This window comes from Culicoides brevitarsis, chromosome 2 (assembly GCF_036172545.1).
Source record: "Culicoides brevitarsis isolate CSIRO-B50_1 chromosome 2, AGI_CSIRO_Cbre_v1, whole genome shotgun sequence".
In the NCBI taxonomy this organism is placed as follows: domain Eukaryota; kingdom Metazoa; phylum Arthropoda; class Insecta; order Diptera; family Ceratopogonidae; genus Culicoides; species Culicoides brevitarsis.
Window position 1 is genome coordinate 8,052,685 of NC_087086.1, and position 18,264 is coordinate 8,070,948.

An 18,264-nucleotide genomic window follows, 5' to 3' on the forward strand; every position below is an offset into this window, starting at 1 on the left:
GAAGAAGAAGACAGACCAGCCAGCAGATACATTTATTTACTTAAAAATTGGAAGGGATAAAACCAAAGATTGATTCGAAAATATTTACTTTTCCGGAGCGAAAGATGTTTTGTCTTCGGGGCAAAAAAATATGATTTATTCGTGAGGGAGACAACATGTTTGTCTATCCTTTGTTCTATTAAATAAAATTGTAAAGCTTAGTTGAATTAACTTTACATTGTTTTTTGAGTCATCATTCAGGCAAAAAATAGCGCATTGTCATTTTTTCTGTTTTAGAACTCAAAAAAAGAAAATTAAAATAACATTAAAATAATTAAAGAATTTAAAGTACAATTTTTGAAATATGACATTTCAAATACTGCAAATTTCTTGAATTTTAAAAATTAAAAAAATTTAAAAATTTTAAAGCTGATTAAAAAGTAAAATTAAATAAATTTGAAGGTAAATATAAAATAAAATTTTAAAATTAAATAAATAAAAAATTAAAAAAATTAATTAAATAAAAAAAAATAAAATTTTAAAAATAAAAAAAAAATAAAAATTAATTTAAAAAAAATGGAAATTAATAAAAAAAAATTAAAAAAATTTTAAAAATTAAAAAAAAAATAAAATAAAAAAAAATTAAATTAAATTAAATTAAAATAAAATTTTAATAAAAATTGAATAAATAAAAAATTTTAAAAATTAAAAATTAAATAAAAAATAAAAAAAATTAAATTAAAAAAAAAAAAATTTTTTATTCTATAAAAAAAAATTAAAAAATTAATTTTCACTAAAAAATTGTTTTTTTCTCAAATTAATTAATTAAAATTTTTTATCAAAGACTTCAAAAACATTTTTGCAGCATTTTTTCCCTTAAAATAATAAATTTCGTGCCCAAAAAATATCTCCAACCAATGACCATAAAATACATTTTTAAAAGAATGAGTTCTGTTGTGCCTGCAAATTATTTTCAATAAACATAAAAAATAAATAAATATATAAATTACATGGCGCGCAACGAGCTTTCGTTCGCATGTCTCGCACCGAATATTTTATCCTGATTAAATTTCTGTCTGGTTCCCAAAAATAAAAGAGCGAGCGAATAATTTAATTGAATCGAATGCTGATTGGATTAACTTGTTAACGTTTTTCCCATGTTACAAATGCCATAGTTGGTAGTGTCAGTCATGGGCTTCTTGTTGTTGTTGTTGTAAATTTCACACAGAGAAAAAAAAAGTAATCAATTGAGCCAGATTGGATCCGCGAACACACGTGTAGCTCTAATTGAATTAAATTTAATAAAATATGTAATGATGAATTTTGTATTTATCGTAAAATTAGCAAAATTCTTTTTGTTTAGCGAACCAATTAGGGGTGCAATGATAATAAATGTCACGTCGCGTTGCCAATGGGGATTATGATCAACTATTGTTCCCATGCTAAAAATTTTACGTGATCTTTTGTTTTGTTTGTAATTTATTCGCTTTTGATGTCGTAACGAACGCAATAATTTTCAATCACACACGCATGCGAGTTATTAATGAAATATTTATGAGACCATCGTTTCGGTGTGAAAATTTCGCGTAATTGACAGAATAAAGTGAAAATTTTGACGCGACGTTAAATTTTCTGCCAGCTTTTTTTGACGTGACTACGAGAAATTTTCACCATTTCAACTGTTTAACTGAAAATTCAATTGAGTCGCTCACCGCACGAAAAGTAGTTTGGCATGGCAGTAGTTGATTAAATCCATGAATACCTACACGAAAAATATTTTTAGTCGGAAAAAGCTGAGAGAGGATTGTTGTTTGGATTTAATTAAAATCAATTTGATGCGAAAACCTCAGAATAAATTGAAATTTGACGTTCGATTTTTGTCTGTGCGAAGGTTCACTTGTTTGCCGATGAAAGTTTATTCTGATTTTCAGACGAGTTTTTGGCAAATGATGTTCGTTGGACAACAATTTATCGTACCTTGGTATTTTATCTGTCTCAGAGGAAAAGGTAAGTGAGGTTGTACCAATTATCAAATTTTTTTCATTTTTAAGAAAAATTTAATTTTCAAGTGATTCAAGTCAATAATTAAAAAAAAATTAAAATTAAATTAAAAAAATAAATCAAAAACTTAAATTTAATTCTAATAAAAATTTTAAAATTATTTTTAAAAAAATTATCGAAAATTAAAAATTATTAAAAAAAATAAATTGATTAAAAAAATAATTTTAAAAAATTGGAAAAAATATTTAATTAAAATTAAAAAATTTTTAATTGGTTAATTTTTTTATAATTAAATAATTTAAATAAAAATAAAATTAAATTAAATAAATTAAAATTAAATTATTTATTTAAAATAAATTAAATTAATTCAAATTAAATTAAATTAATTAAAATTATTAAATATATTCAAAAGATCAAGGATAAATATTTTAAAAAAATTGTAAAAATTTAAAAAAATTGAAAATTAAATTTTTTGCTATTTTTGTATAATTTTTATAACTTAAAACTTAAAAAAAAACATTTAGAACTTTTTAAATTGTGAAATAATATTTTTCATTAAATCGGCCTAAGCAGTTTAAATTTTTAATTCGATGGAAAATTTGTTTTACCATTAATCTCAAGTATGTACAATAAATCCGCCTAAAAGCATCACGTGATGACTTTTGAACTTTTATGAGTTTGACAGTTTATATCGTTCGAAAAATCTATTGTAACGAGATGTTAAAAAGCAAACATTGGCAAATATACATACAAATGTATAAATACAAATATTTCATACAAATGTAATTTTCAAATAGGACAAAAAACTGTTAAATATTTAATTTTTAAAGAATTTTTGTAAAACTAAAAAAAAATATAAAAATTTGAAAAATATTAATGTTAATAATATGTTAATTAATTTTCTTGAATTTTTTTTTGATATTTTTTTAATAAAATAATTTTTAATCAGAATTTAATATTCATAACTTTTTAAATATTTTTTTAAAATTGATAATTTAATATTAATTTTTAACATTAATAATTATTTTAGTTTAAATATTTTAAAATTTTTAATGTTAATTTTTATTTTTTTTTAGTAAATAAAAAAATGAAACTAAAAAATTAAAAATTAATTAAAAAATAATAAGAAATATTCAAAAACTATTGGTATAAGAATTTATAAAAAATTAAAAAAATAAAGTTGTAAAATATCTTTAAGAAAAATTTTGCGATGTTTCAAGAAGAATTTTAATAATTTAATTTTTTTAAAATTAATTAAAAAAAAAATAATAATAATTTTTAAAATAAGGATAAATTAAAAAAAAACTGATAAAAAAATAATAAATAAAAAATTTTAAAATCTAAAACGTTCCTGCCTCCGTTCTAAAAAATTAAAATGTCATGCAATCAATTTCAGTGACTTGCTGCCACACACACACATTTTCCTCGTAAATATTTGGTATTAAGCTGTTATTCTCTTATTATTTGTCTGATTTTAATTTTAACCAAAAAGACATGTTTCTCACTCCCCGGCACATCTCTCGCATCGACACACGTGTGCGACGAACGACGAACTGATATGAAAAATTGAGTACATCAAAATATATAAATCAAGTTTAATCACACGTTAAATTGTTGTTGTTAGTCGTTTGTCAAATAAATTAGAGCCGTATGCTCCTTAACTAAATTATGTGAATGAACAATAAACATTTCACGCATACATTTGGATTACACACATACACATCATTTATGGATAAAGAAATAAATCTTGTGATATCTTGCCTTCTCTCTCTTTCGCTCAATCGAGTGTTTGAAAATCTTTTCATGCTTCACTGAAAAGTGTGTTGTGTGCGTTAAAATTGACATTTATTTCTGCCAAAGTCTCGTGTACGAATTGCGTGAGGCACGAGGAAGGAATGTCTTTGAAATTAACGAACATTATAATAATAATTATGGGTGAACTTATTGTTATTATTATTGCATAGAAAAGAATTTTGAATGTTCAATCAAGTTTGAATAGTCTCGTGCAATGTTCATTCAAGAGAAATAATAATTTGTCTGAGACTTTTAATGAAGAGTGTGCAAAATTATGCTTTAGTTGTTGGGAACTTCCTCAATAATAATAATATTTTATTAAGTTATGTCTGAGAATTATTATTATTGAATGCTGTTTTAATTAAAATTATTTGAGACGAAGAAGATTGCTTTGAACAAATAATTTGAGCAAATTTGGAGATGCTTCTGGTTGTTTGAGACATTATTAGCTTTTAATGAAAATTTGGTAGTAAAAAATAGAATATGACAAATATATTTTGGAAAATCTACTTTACATGCAGTTAATTTTTAATTTAATTTTAATTTAATTTAATTTAATTTTAATTTAATAATTTAATTTAATTTAATTTTAATTAATTTTAATTAATTTTCAAAATTTAATTTTTTTTTTAAATTTAATTTTAATTTAATTTTATTAAACTTAAATTTTTAATTTAATTTATTTTTTTTTTAATTTTATTTTTTTTTTTAATTTTAATAATTTTAATAAAAAAAAATTAAATTAATATTTTTTATATATAAAATAAAAAGTAATATAATAAATATTTTTTTAATATAAATAAAAAATAATATTATAAAAAAAAATAATAAAATTTTATTCCTATTAATTAAAATTTTAAAAATATTTTATTTAAATATAAATATTTTTTATTAAATAAATTTAATTTTATTTTATTAATTTATTTTAATTTTTTTATTATTTTAATTTAATTTATTTTTTATTTTTTTTTCAATTTATTTTTTATTTAATTTTCCTTGTTATTTATTTAAAAAAAAAAGTTAATATTTTGAGGTTTTGTGAATATTTGATGAATATTTTCAATTTGTATGTATAAAAATTAAATAATAAATTTGTCATTAAATCTTAAGCAAATTTAAATTAAAAAATTTTCTTAATTTTTAAAATAAAAAAATATTGTCTAAAATTAAAAAAAATGAAATTTTAAAAATATTGAGAATAAAAATAATAATTAAATTTTTGTTATTTTAAATTTAATTTAATTTGAATTTAAAAATTTAAATTAAATTTTATTTTTATTAATTTTTTGTTATTTATGTGAAATAATTAATATTTTTTCATAAAAATATCATTTTTTTTAATCTAAAATTAAAATAAATGAATGAAAATATGAAATGAATGACTGAATTCTTTTATTGACGTCTACTAAAATATTTGAAAACTCAGAAGATTAATTAAAAATCCTTCATCAACATTTTTCACAAACTGTCAATTTTAATTCACGATCCACAAATCATTTTTTTTTTGAGACATGACTGTCAAAAAAATTCAATTAAAATAATTTCTCAGTTGTAAAAGAATCCAAACTTTTGATTGACAGAATTGCTTTCAGACGTCTAGACAAAAAAAGAAAAAATGATGCATTCTCTTGTGGGTATTAAAAAAACTGACAAGCATCTTCTCAGAACATTGTCTAACTTTTTATTATTGATCTACTGCCCTTTTCAGCGATAAAACTCTGGCTTGTCGTCTTTTGTCTTGCGAGGTGACAGTAACCAATATTTGCACTCCTCCGGTCTCCAATGTACATTATTAGTATTAATCAAATTGTTTATCTTTTATTTGTGTAGATTTTAGAATTCAGCTCGCATTTGAACTAGAGAAATGTGGAGACACCATGTATGTTTATTTTTGTTTATATTTTTCTCATGTCATATCATTAAGATTCTGCCTACGTTTTATCAAGAAACTTTTGTCATTTCTCTTTTGCTATTTTTGTGTGTGACAAATATGAGGGAGATGAAGAAAAAAAGTGAAATATCCCGACAAAAGTTGTTTCGCTCTTTCATTTATTTTCATTCCTTTTCTCTCTCTTTTACTTAATCCCAGTTTCAATGTACTCCCTTGCTGCCTCACAATTTATTTATTTATCTGCTAAAAATTTTGCAATATATGGCCAACGAAACAACGACATACGAATAATAAATTGTTTGATGCAAAAATGTCCTGCATTTTTATATCAGTCACGAAACTTTTCTTTTTCCGACTTTTTTTTTCTTTGTCGTTCGATATGGCAAAGCTGCGTTGAAATACGAGATGTGATTCGATGAATATTGGACAGCATGCTAGCTGTCGATTAAATTTATTCTCAACTTTCTTTTTTTTCTACAGTTTTTTGTTAAACAAAAATCTCATAGTAAATTTTGTGCAAACAGAAAAGGAAGAGAGAATGGAGAAAACTAGAGGTGTAGCTACAAAATATCAGCAAATAAAAATTTTTTATCACATTTTAATGAAAAATGTTATATTTTGCAGAAATTGACGTCTATAGGAATTTTTTAAAATTTGCACTGGGCCAAAATTTTTAATGTGTCTATTCGAATGAATTTAGAATGTGCAATGGGAAAGTTTTTGATCCAATGAACAATTTTTAATCATTCTTTAAAATTTTCCGCTAAAAAAATTTGAAATTTCTATTGAGGGACATTTGCAAATGTGCATTGGGCCAAATTTTTTTATTATGAATAAAGGATCATGTTTAACTCTTTCTTAATTTTAATTAATAAAAAATTGAGATTTTGAAGTTAAAATCGAGGTTAAAATACATTTTTAATTTCACCCCAATGCACATTTGTTAGTTTTTGACCCCAATACAAATTTAGAATTTTCAAAATTTTCCGCTAAAAAAATTTGAAATTTTTATTGAGGGAAATTTGTAAATGTGCATTGGGCAAAATTTTGAAATATGGATGAGAAGAGCTTTTGACTTAATTAAAGATTTTAAATTGAAACTCAAAATAAAATTTAATTTTAACCCCAATGCACATTCGTTAATTTTTGACCCCAATACGAATTTTAAATTTTTCGCCCCAGTGTACATTTTAAAATTTCCAAATGCACTAAAATGATCGTTTTCGAAAACTTTTTTTTATTGTTCTTCTTTAGTTCCTCACAAAATCGAGCGAGAGGAATCGTGCTCATTTTTTACTTGGCTGATCAAATTATACTCTTCATATAATATATTATAATATTATTTCAGCTTTTTTTTCTGCGTTCCTTCTTGTACAAAATGATGATGATGATGATAATGTCATTCATTTTTTCCAAAGTGACTGTGTGTGTGACGCGCTGACTTGCATTTGCCAGCCTGCCTGCCAGTGAGAGAGAGAGCATTCATTGAACGAGCAATAAATGACAGAACGTTAACGTATTATTTTTTACATGTGATGACAGGTGTGCAAGCAAGGAATTTTTCACAAAATGTGCAAGGAATGCATAAAAAATGGCTGAATTTATTTTACTCGCAAAGGTGCAGAGCAGGAACTCGTAAAGTATCTTTAGCAGATTTATTGAAAGGAGCTTTCGTAAAAGAGGCTGACGGTAATATCTTTTAAGCATTGTCGATGTCGTCGTTTGGTGTCGTGTGTCGTAATGTACGGAGACGAAAACGACAAAAATCAGAACAAAATAAATTAGATAATATATAAAAAATGTTGAACGGAGGATGGGAGTGTTATTTGAAATTCATGCTCAAACGAATGTTTTTATGTAATAAATCTTATAATTTTAAATTTTTCTTTAAATTTTTTTATCGTTTCTTTATATTTTTGTTCGAAAATAATTTTATTGAATTTTTCAAATTTTAAAAAATTTACTTTTTTTATTAAAAAATATTTAAATTGAAAATTTATTTCAAAATTCTAATAATAATAAAAAAATAAAATAAAAAAAAAAATTATGAATTATTTAATTAAAAAAACAACTTTAATTATTAAAATATTAAAATTAAAAAAAAGAATATAATATAAAATTATAATTAATTAAGTAGGTAATATAAATTTTTAAATTATTTTTTTTAATTTTACAAATTAAGTTTTAAAAATTTTTCCTACTTAAGTTTTTTTAATTTTTTAAATAAATTTTTATAAATTATTTTTTTTTAGTTTTTCAAATTAGCTAATTTTTAAATTTTTTTTTTTAATTTTTTTTTTATTTTTCAAATAATTTTTTTTAAAATTTTTAAGTTAATTTTTTTAATTTATTTTTTTTAAATTAATTATTAATAATTTAATTATTTGATTTAATTTTTAAAAACCATTTAAGGCTAAATTTTCTCAAAAAAAAAAAAAATTTTAAAAATTATTAAAATTATTTTTTTTTTCATTAAAATTTAAATATGATTTTTTTAAATGTTTACTAATTTAGTTTTTTTAAAAATTTTTAATTGTAATTAGAATTTTTGACTAAAATATTTCTAAGGACTTTTGAATTATATTTTTTTGTATAATTTTTTTTTATATTTATTCCGTTATTTATTTTAATATTTATTATTTTTTTATTAAAATTATTTATTTTCATTTAAACTTAAAAAATGAACTGAATAAAAGTAAACATAAAATTCAGAAGCAATATAAAATTTAATAAACTTCAACTCAATATTTTAATTAGTCCAGATTTTTTCAACCATAAAAAATCAAAAATAATTATGAAAAACTTTTTTTTTCCAACTCGATGTGTGATTTTTTTTAATAAACATTTTCTACAGTTTCTGTTTTTTTTTTCATGAAAACTCTCATTAAAAAGTTGTTCATATTAAAAATCATAAACTGTAAAAATATAATTAAAAACGCATCAAATCTGCTTCAAGTTCAATTTTTATGCCTGGAATCATGGATTGTAACATGCAGTGAGAATTCATTGTTCAATTCATAGTCGAGGCAATCTAACTTGACAACAAACCGCAAACAAAATGTTCCAATTATGTAAACCTAATAATACCAAATAGAAAAACTTTTTCTTCCTATTTTTAATCAAAAAAATAAAAAAAAAGCAATTTAATGGCCTCCTTGTATTTTTTTCTTTATTATTACAATTCGTGTAATAACAGAAAAAATTACAAAAATTATATGTTAGACGACTTTTCTTCTTCGACAAAAGAGATTGATGAAACGGCACTTTTTTATTCGTTTGTTTATTTAGGTGTTTCATATAAATTTTTCCTTGTTCTCCTCCCTCCCGCAATTTTAAAGACAAAAAAAAATGAAAAAATACTTTTTCTGTTCCTTAATATCTTTCATCAAAATAATAATAATAATAATAAGTTTCTTCGTGCTCATTCTCTCGCTTTGTCTGTTTAATAAGATTATCATTCAAAATTTTGCTTCCTAGCTAGAAACGACGACGACGACGTCGACGACATAAATAAGTGACACATGCAAGTGTAGGTAAACAATGAAATTTCGTGTTAATGTAGGGTGTACTTAAAAGATTATGAAATGTCGAACAAGAGAGCTTTACCCGAGCCCAAAAAAATAAACAAATTTTTTGCAAGACAATTTTTTGTTTCGGTGACACCATAATATATTTACTTTTTTATTTTTTTTTTCGACAGAGAGAAATTTATGTTGATTCCGTGTAAAAGTCACTTATTTTTGCTCTCGTGTAATTGGATGATATATTTATTATTGTAATGAGGTTTAACGAAGTATGACAAATTTGTTTCACTGCTGTTTTTCCGTCGTCGTCGTCGTCGGCATCGTTGCAATTGTTCGTTTGGGGAATCATTTTCGCTGATATTTTATTTATGCCTACATCTTACGCGGGAAATCCCGGATGAGAGACAGCAACAAAAAAGTGACAAAGGCACACGTGTGACGACGAAGCTGACGGCAACGCATACGGAAGTGCGATTCATTCATTCGTTATTTCATTTCCGACGAATTTCTCGTTGGTACGCTCCTGAAATCAGTAAATGTAAATTTTGAACATGAGATTTTTCGGAAAGTTTTCGTTAGGAAAAAAAAATATTTATCGTATTTAGACTTCAAAATTCAAAAATAAATGTGCAATGGGACTTAAAATATTTTTTAAATAAATTCAAAATGTTTAGTGGGTAAAAAAAAATGTGCCTTGGGTAAAAATTTCTTTTTAAAAAAAATTTGCTTTGGGTAAACATTTTGAATTGTACATTGGGGTTAAGGTTTTAAAATGATAATTAGGTCAAAATTTCAATTTTTCAATTTGTTACAAAAAAAAAATTTAAGAACAGATTTTAAATTAATTTTTAAAGCCCCAATGAACATTTTGAAAATTACAGAAAATATTTAAAAAAAAAATTAACCCAATGCACATTTTGGATTAATTCAATTAAACGTTTAATATTTACGTCCCAATGCATATTTGAAAATTTTTAGAATCTTTCAAAATATGAAATTTTTTACCCACTAAACATTTTGAATTTATTCAATTTAAAATACAAATTTAAGTCCCATTGCACATTTTGAAAAATTCGCGCCATTTGACAGAAAATTTTTGTCTACTATTGGAATAAATTTAAAATGTGCATTGGGAAATTTTTTACCCTACTGAACATATTGGATTCATTTATTTAGACAATAAAAATTTTTTGCCCCAATGCACATTTCAAAAAATTTGAACGAATTTGAGGCATAAAATTTGAATTTTTTATTGAATTGAATTTAAAATGTTAACTGGGGTTAAATTTTATCCCAATCTACATTTTTAGTTTATTCAATTAAGCAATAAAAAAAATTTGCCCCAATGCACATTTCAAAAGATCTGAGTGAATGTGAGTCATAAAATTTAAATTGTTTTTTTAAATTTATTTAAAATGTTAACTGGGGTTAAATTTTATCCCAACGTACATTTTTGATTTATTCAATTAAGCAATAGAAAAATTTGCCCCAATGCATATTTTAAAAATTTTAAGTCATAAACTTTGTAGTTTTTATAAAAGGTAATCAAAAATGTGAACTGGGTTAAATTTTGTCCCATATAAAATTTCGAATTCATTCAATAAAACAATAAAAAAATTCTCGCCCCAATGCACATTTCAAAATTTTTCATCAAGTACCAATCGTACGCTAATCTCCGCTTCAATACAGAATTATTATTTCTCCAAAATGCGATAAAAAAAATTCAAAAAGCAAGATAAGAGATGAAAAGTTTTTCGACAGTACGAGAAAGGTACACGAACCCTGCTTTGGATACGAACGCAAATATTTTTGCAAGATGATGTTTCATGTCGTGTTTCATGTCTGCTTTATAATTTCATAAGTATGATTTATTTCTGAGGCAAGACGATTTTACTTTTTCGTTATTATTATTATTTGAGAGAGATTTGAGATAACGAAATTACATTCAAAAAAGAGACACCGATATTGTTTTTTTCCATTCCATTGTCGCGGGAGAAGCGCGTCAAGAAATGTAAATATTGCGAAAGTTTCCGCGTTATCTGATTCTGAAATCGGAATCTGACAAATTAAAATTCCCCAAAAGAGAAATTCGAAACGCAAGAACGCCATTTTTCTCGCGAAAAATATCTTGATGGCGAATTAAAATAATCATTAAAGACAATTAAGTGACATGAATAAATATAAAAATATGACACATCTGTTTCTCATCATCGTTCGCTGTCACACACAGGCAGGCATAATCTCTCTCGAGCATGCTTTAAATTAAAACGAGACTCGCCTTTAATTCCTTTGAAAATGACAAATTAGCAGACAGATGAACAACAATTGTGTGAGAAATGAAATTGTTCTTGCTCGGTACGAAGAAAAATATAATGAAGTGGTTCGCTTATTAGAAACAACAAAGTGATCGTTTTGTTCTTGGAGCGAAAAGAACGACAATCTCATTAAAATTAATTGTATGTGCTAAAAATATTTTAAAGCAAAAAAAAATTGTGATTTGTTGTTTCGCGTGGATTATTGAATTAAGGCGTTTCGTCTCAGACAAGGACAAGTGCAATTTTTTTTTTATTTTATTTTTAGAAAAAAAAATTGAGAAAAAAAATTAAATAATGAAAAAAATTGTTTTTGTGATTTTTTTTTCGATTGAAGTTGTTTATTTTTTGTTACTTGAGGATATTTTTTGTTTAATTTTTACGAATTTTTATAATGACGTCTTTTGGTCAAGACGTCATGCAGTTCATTAAATTCCATGAAGAGCACTTGTTTTTTTGATGATGGATAATAAATAAGATTTGCGTCCTACAAGCTACTTATGAGCTACTTGTAATCAATAGAAAAACGTAGGAGTGATTTTTAATTAAAAATAAAAAAAATCTGCTTTAAGATATTTAATTTTGAAAATTAATTAGATTTTACCTATTAATTATTATAAAATTTTCAAAAGAAAAAAATATTAAAAAAAAATAATTTTTTTTTTTTTACTTTTTTTAATTTTTTTTTATAAAAAAAATTTTTTTTAATTTTTTGAAATAAAATTATTAAAAAAAAAATAATTTTTTTTTATTTATTTATTTTTTATTTTTCTTGTAAAATTTTCAATTTTTTTGATAATATTATAAAAAAGTATTTATTTATTTAAATATTAATATTTATTTTTTTAATTTTTTTTTATTTATTTATTTTTTATTTATTTTATCAAGTTTATATTTTTATTTATTAATTTTTTTTTAAATATTTTTTAATTAATTTTTTTTTTTTTTTTTATTAATTTTTTTTTTAATTTTTTTTTCTTTAATTAGGTTTTTTATTTTTACTATTTATTAATTAAATATTAAAAAAAATAAATAAAAAAAATTTTTTAAAAATAAACACATTTTTTAAAATTTTTTATAAGATATCGTCTAAAGAGAACTTTTTATGATAATTCACATAAATTTTTAATTTTTAATCAAATTTTGATTTTTTTCTTGTAACATTTTTATTCATTTTTTATGCAATTGTCATATGTTTTCTCTGATCTAGGTCATTCCCATAAAAAAAGACACTCAAAAATTTTCGATTATCAGCAATTGATGGAAAAAAAAAAAACAAAAAAAAATGATTACAAGAACAATAAAAACCAAATTCAACCCAATGATTTATCTTTACGACATAAATTTGAATCTGTTTCCTTGAACCTCAGCCTCCGTCATTTAAAAAGTCATCGTTATCGTTGGTTTTGATGACATCTGCCATTGATTGTCGTTATTAATGTCTCCATTCGCGACACTCGTTGTGTTTGCGGAACACGCGAAAGAAACGCGTTAACCGTGTTTGCGGTAATTGTGGTGAAATTTAAAATTTATTACGCACTTTAAAATTCAAGTGTAGATAATCAGGAGTCTCTAATCGCATTAAAATGTTGAGAGTAGCGAGAAAAAAAAGACATTTTCTATTCCATTTGATTTTCCGCTCACTGATCACGGAAAATGCGTATTGCGAGTCGGACAGAGGCAAAAACAACACGAGAGAGAGACAGCAAAATAAATCCATTTTCATTTTCTCATTTACGGAGGCTCGGTCGCCAACAAAGGAGACAAAGTGCACACAGCCCAAAAGAAAACGTTTATGATAACATTGACAATGTTTGCCACACTGCCGTTTTATTATATTGCTATGTTTGTTTCGCCGTAACCGCATCTCCAGCTAACAGTTGGAAGTAGCGGGAAATTTAAAAAGAAAAAAAATTCTGAATAATTTTTAATTTTTTTAGAAATTAAAAAACCAAGAAAATCTATTTTTTTATTTTTTAAATTTATAAAAATATATTTATATAATTAAAAAAAAAAATTATTTTAATTTTGATATTTAAATATTTGAAGAAAATTATTTTCTTTTTATTTTTTATTTTTATATAATTTAATTTAATTTATTTATTTATTATATATACATATTTTTTTTGTTAATTTTCTTGTTTTATCCTTTTTAAAAAATTATTAATTTGTCAATTAAATTTAAATAAATTTAATAAAATTTATTGTTCATTTTAAATTAAAAATCTTTTATTAATTATAAAAATTTTTAAAAATAATTTTTTAAATATTTTAATTAATTTAATTTTAATAAAAGAAATAAATATTAAAATAAAATACGTAAAATTAATGAAATTTAATCTATTATTATCCTTTTTAATTTTTTGTATTTTGAAAAGTTTTTTAAAAACATGAAAATTTTAATTTTTTAAAAATAAAAAAATAATTTATTTAAATTTTAAATCCTTTTAATTTTTTGTATTTTGAAAAGTTTTTTTTAAAAACATTAAAATTTTAATTTTTGAAAAATTTTGTTTTTAAATAAAAAGATTATTTTATTTAAATTTTAAATTAAAATTAATTAAAATTTTTAATAATTATTAATTAGATTTTAATTTAAATTAAAAAAAAAATAATTTATTTAATTTTCAAATAAAAATTTAATTTTTGTTCTAAAAAATCTATTTCGAATCAAAATCACCAAAATATTTTTTTTTTCATTTTATTTGAAATTTCCCGCAGCTTCCATGGAACATCAGAAGCATAAAGCAGCAACAACATTCGTATCATAAAATACTCCAATAAATATGTAGGTAAAAGAGTGTGGCTGGGACTAGGACAACAACGCAGCAAAGCACACAACGCAAAAATAAAAGGCAAGTTAAAAGTTATTTGTCTCAATTAAATTCAAATGTATTGTTATGTTATTTGTTCGCATGCATGCCCGATTAAAGTAACGCTCGGCGTGTGCACGCAGTAGATTGAACCACATAAATCGCTTGTTCAAATTGAAAACAGGCTCGCAAGATAAATATTTGAAAATAAATTTGGAACAACGTTGTTATTAAAGAAAAATGGCGCAAAATGTTTGGTCTTCGATGAAAAGGAGATATTTTGATGTGTTCCGTAAATAAATAAGCATCTACGGAGAATCAATCATAAATCCAGAGAATTTTGTGATTTTACACAAAACTCAAACAATGGAAAACGTAAAATCAAGAAAACATGAAATATCAATAAAGATAACACATTTTAAACTTTTCGGTAGAGCGAAGAAGATGTCTCTCTCTTGTTGTTGTTATTATTGTCGTTTTCTCGAGTAAAACAATGTCAGGACAGTGACAACATGCTCAAGTTTTGAGTAAACAGTAAACAAAAAATTATAAAGTTTTAGCTCGAGTTGTTGTGTATTCTTGGGTTCAGTCAAAGTTTAACTTATTTTTACTGGAAATAAATGTCAATAAGATAAAAATTAGAAATGAACTGGAAATTTTTGTTAAAAATTTTTAAAGTAAATAAACAAGTTTTTGCTTTAATTTAATTTATTTATTTATTTTTAAAATTATTTTAATTTTTTATTTATTTTTTTTAAATTTAATTTTAAAATTATTTTAAAATGTTTCAGTTGAAGTTTGAACTGACCAGTTTTTGGTGAGGAGTAATAAATTGTTAAATATTCATATTTGACATCTCTAATGATGATTTTGAAAGATCTTTTTTCTATCAAATTTTTATTTTTTTTTATAAATTTAATTTAAATTAATTTTTCTTAATTTTTTTAAATGAAAACAAAAAAATTAATTTATTTTGTTTTTTTTTATTTATTTAGAAAAATCTCCTTAGATCTGCTGCGATCTAACAAAGATCAAATATTTCCAGCTTGCACAAAGAAATACAATTTTGCACAAATTTTTCCCAACGTTCATTCATCTTTTTCTTTCCGTATAATTCATTGCGACTTAATTAATAATTAAAGTCAGAACTGCCTGCCTTGACTTTATTTACAGTTCTCACAATTGAATTCGCAGGAACACTACCAACGCAACAGCAAAAACAAGGACGAAAGCGAAGGAAGTAAAAAAAAATAAATGAATAAATAAATTGAACTAATTCACATGAGATTCGTTCGTTGCTCTTAGAACAATAACAAAACAACTTCAGTTCGTTGAAAGCATGAAAAGAACAAACAAACAGCAAGATGTTATTTTTTGCTTTGTTTTTCTTCTGCTCTACTGATGGATGCTCTTAACTGGCTGTTGTTATTGTCATTTTTTCCTTCATTGCGCACAATGGGCTTTATTTTTGTTTAAATTTTTGAAAAATAATTTTGAAATTGAATATATTTTTCAAAAATTATTTAGACACACAGTGGCCCAAAAACGAAAAAAAAAATAAAATATAAAAATTAAAAAAAAGATTTGAAATGCACGAATATCTGAAAATTTGTTAAAAATTATATAAATTTAAAATTTTTAAAAAATAAAAATAATAAAAAAAAGAATAAAATAAAATAAATTTATTAAAAAAATAAATAAAATAAATAAAAAAAAAAATAAATAAAATAAAAAAATAAATAAAATAAAAATAAATAAATAAATAAAATTTTAAAAAAATAACTAAATAAAATAAATAAATTAATAATTTTGAAAAATTAATAAAATAAATTTTAATTTTCAAAAAAAAAAATAAAAAATTTTTTTTTACAATTTTTTTAAACTTTTCGACCATCGTGATTTTTTTTTATATTTTTGAAAATTAAAATTTTAATTATTTTTATAATGTTTTAATTAATTTTTTTGGATTCTAAAAATAATTTAGCCCACTGTGCGTCGTAAAAATGTAACTAACTGGCTCTTCCTCATCAAATATTCAAATTGAATTCAATTTGTTATTGATTCAATTCGTCAGCGGCAAGGATTGTCTCTTCAGTTGCATCATGCCAACCCCACGTGCATCTAATGATTGCAAATGACAAGCGCCCTGAGTAATATTCAAGGGTATTTTTTTTGTATTCCTCGTCAGTTTGGATAAAAAATTTACACCATAAGTCACTTAGATCGTAAAGTATTTTTTTTTCTTCGTTCTGAAGCTGAAAGGACATCAAAAATATAGTCACGTTTTATTACTTGAATGGGAAAATGTCAGGGTAAGTTGGTGACCAAATACGATGATAGGCAGAGATAATATTTGATTGTCTTTGTCTTTTAAGTTGTTTCGTAATAAGAGAAGACACTTGAAAAAAAAAAAACATAAATATTTAGCGCATATCAATTTTCCGGTCATTTTGCACGATTTTTATTGCCAGCATCTGCACACACGTGGTTCAGCCGAGGTCCAAAGGGCAAGCAATTTATCCTACTTACAAAGAAAGAAAAAAATCCAATTTAAACAATATCATCCTTTCACCTCTGTGGACCGCATTGTTGGACTCATGTGTGACTGAATGCGAAAAAGGGTTCACCCGTAAAACAAAAAAATAAAAAGATAAGATGCTGAAAAAAAAATTGTTGTCCCCAATAATGTTCCAAGTGATGTCTTTTATAATACGTTTATGACGTTTCTCCGACTCTTTTCGTTCACGTGAGGACAAGTTGAAACCTTAATTCAATGTTATTGTTATTAAAGTTGAAAAAGATGTTCTTGATGTTATATTTATATCGTTGCAGCCACGCCATTTTTTTCCCGTTGTAAGAAAAGATCCTTTTTGTACTTTTTTTTTTGCAACTGGAGGAAAAATGAAAAATAATAATATCAAATAAACAGAACGCAGGTCAAAGTTTTGTACTGTCTTCACATTCTTTTCTTTTTATTTTATTTTTATTTTTTTTTTTGGCTCAATGATATATTATTCTGGTATAAAAACAAGGAGAACTTTTAAAATGGTTCAAATATCATTTCCTTGTTTTATCCCTCTCCTTCTCCTTTTTTAATATTAACGTGAAGCACGTGAAAGAAGCATTTTTATCTTTACTTTTTATAAACCTAAAAAGGTGTTAAGTAAGGGGAAATTTTGGGTTTTGAGAGGTCTGTCTGTTATAATTTTTTTTATTAAATTAATTTAAAAAAATGGTTAGTTAGATTAAGTTTTAAAAATAAATAAAAAATTAATTAATAAATTTTATCTATTTTTAATTTTTTTTTTTAATTAATGTTATTTTAAGAATTAATTGTTATTATTTATTTAAAAAATAATTTAATAATTAATTTTAATTTTTTTTTATTAATAATTAATTAAAAATTATTTATTTTAAATAATTTATTAATTTTTTTAATTAATTTTTTAAAAATTATTTAAATTAAAAAAAATATTTATTAAAATTTTAATTTTTTTTAATAAATTTAAATTTTTTTAACGTTTTTAATTTTTTTAATTTTTTTTAATCGTTTTTTTTTAAATTATTTAATAATTTTAGTTTTCTAAATTTAAAATTTTTAAATTATTTTCACGAATAATTCTTTTGATAATAATAATTTTAATAATTCAATTAATTCTTTTTAATTTGCAGTTTAAAGTTCTAAATTTAAAAAATTATTATTATTTTTAGACATTATCTTGTTCGAGACCACAAAATAATTGTATTAAAACTCCAAATAAAAAATTTAAAAAAAAATAAATAAATGAAATAAATAATAAAACCTTAAAAAAATAATTTATTAGCTTTAAATTTTTATAAAACTCTCGTTAAAATATTTTATTTTAAATTCTTTGTAAATATTCAAGTTTATTTAAGTTGATTTGAATTTTTTAGATTTTTTTTTCAAATTTTTAAAAAAATTAATACCT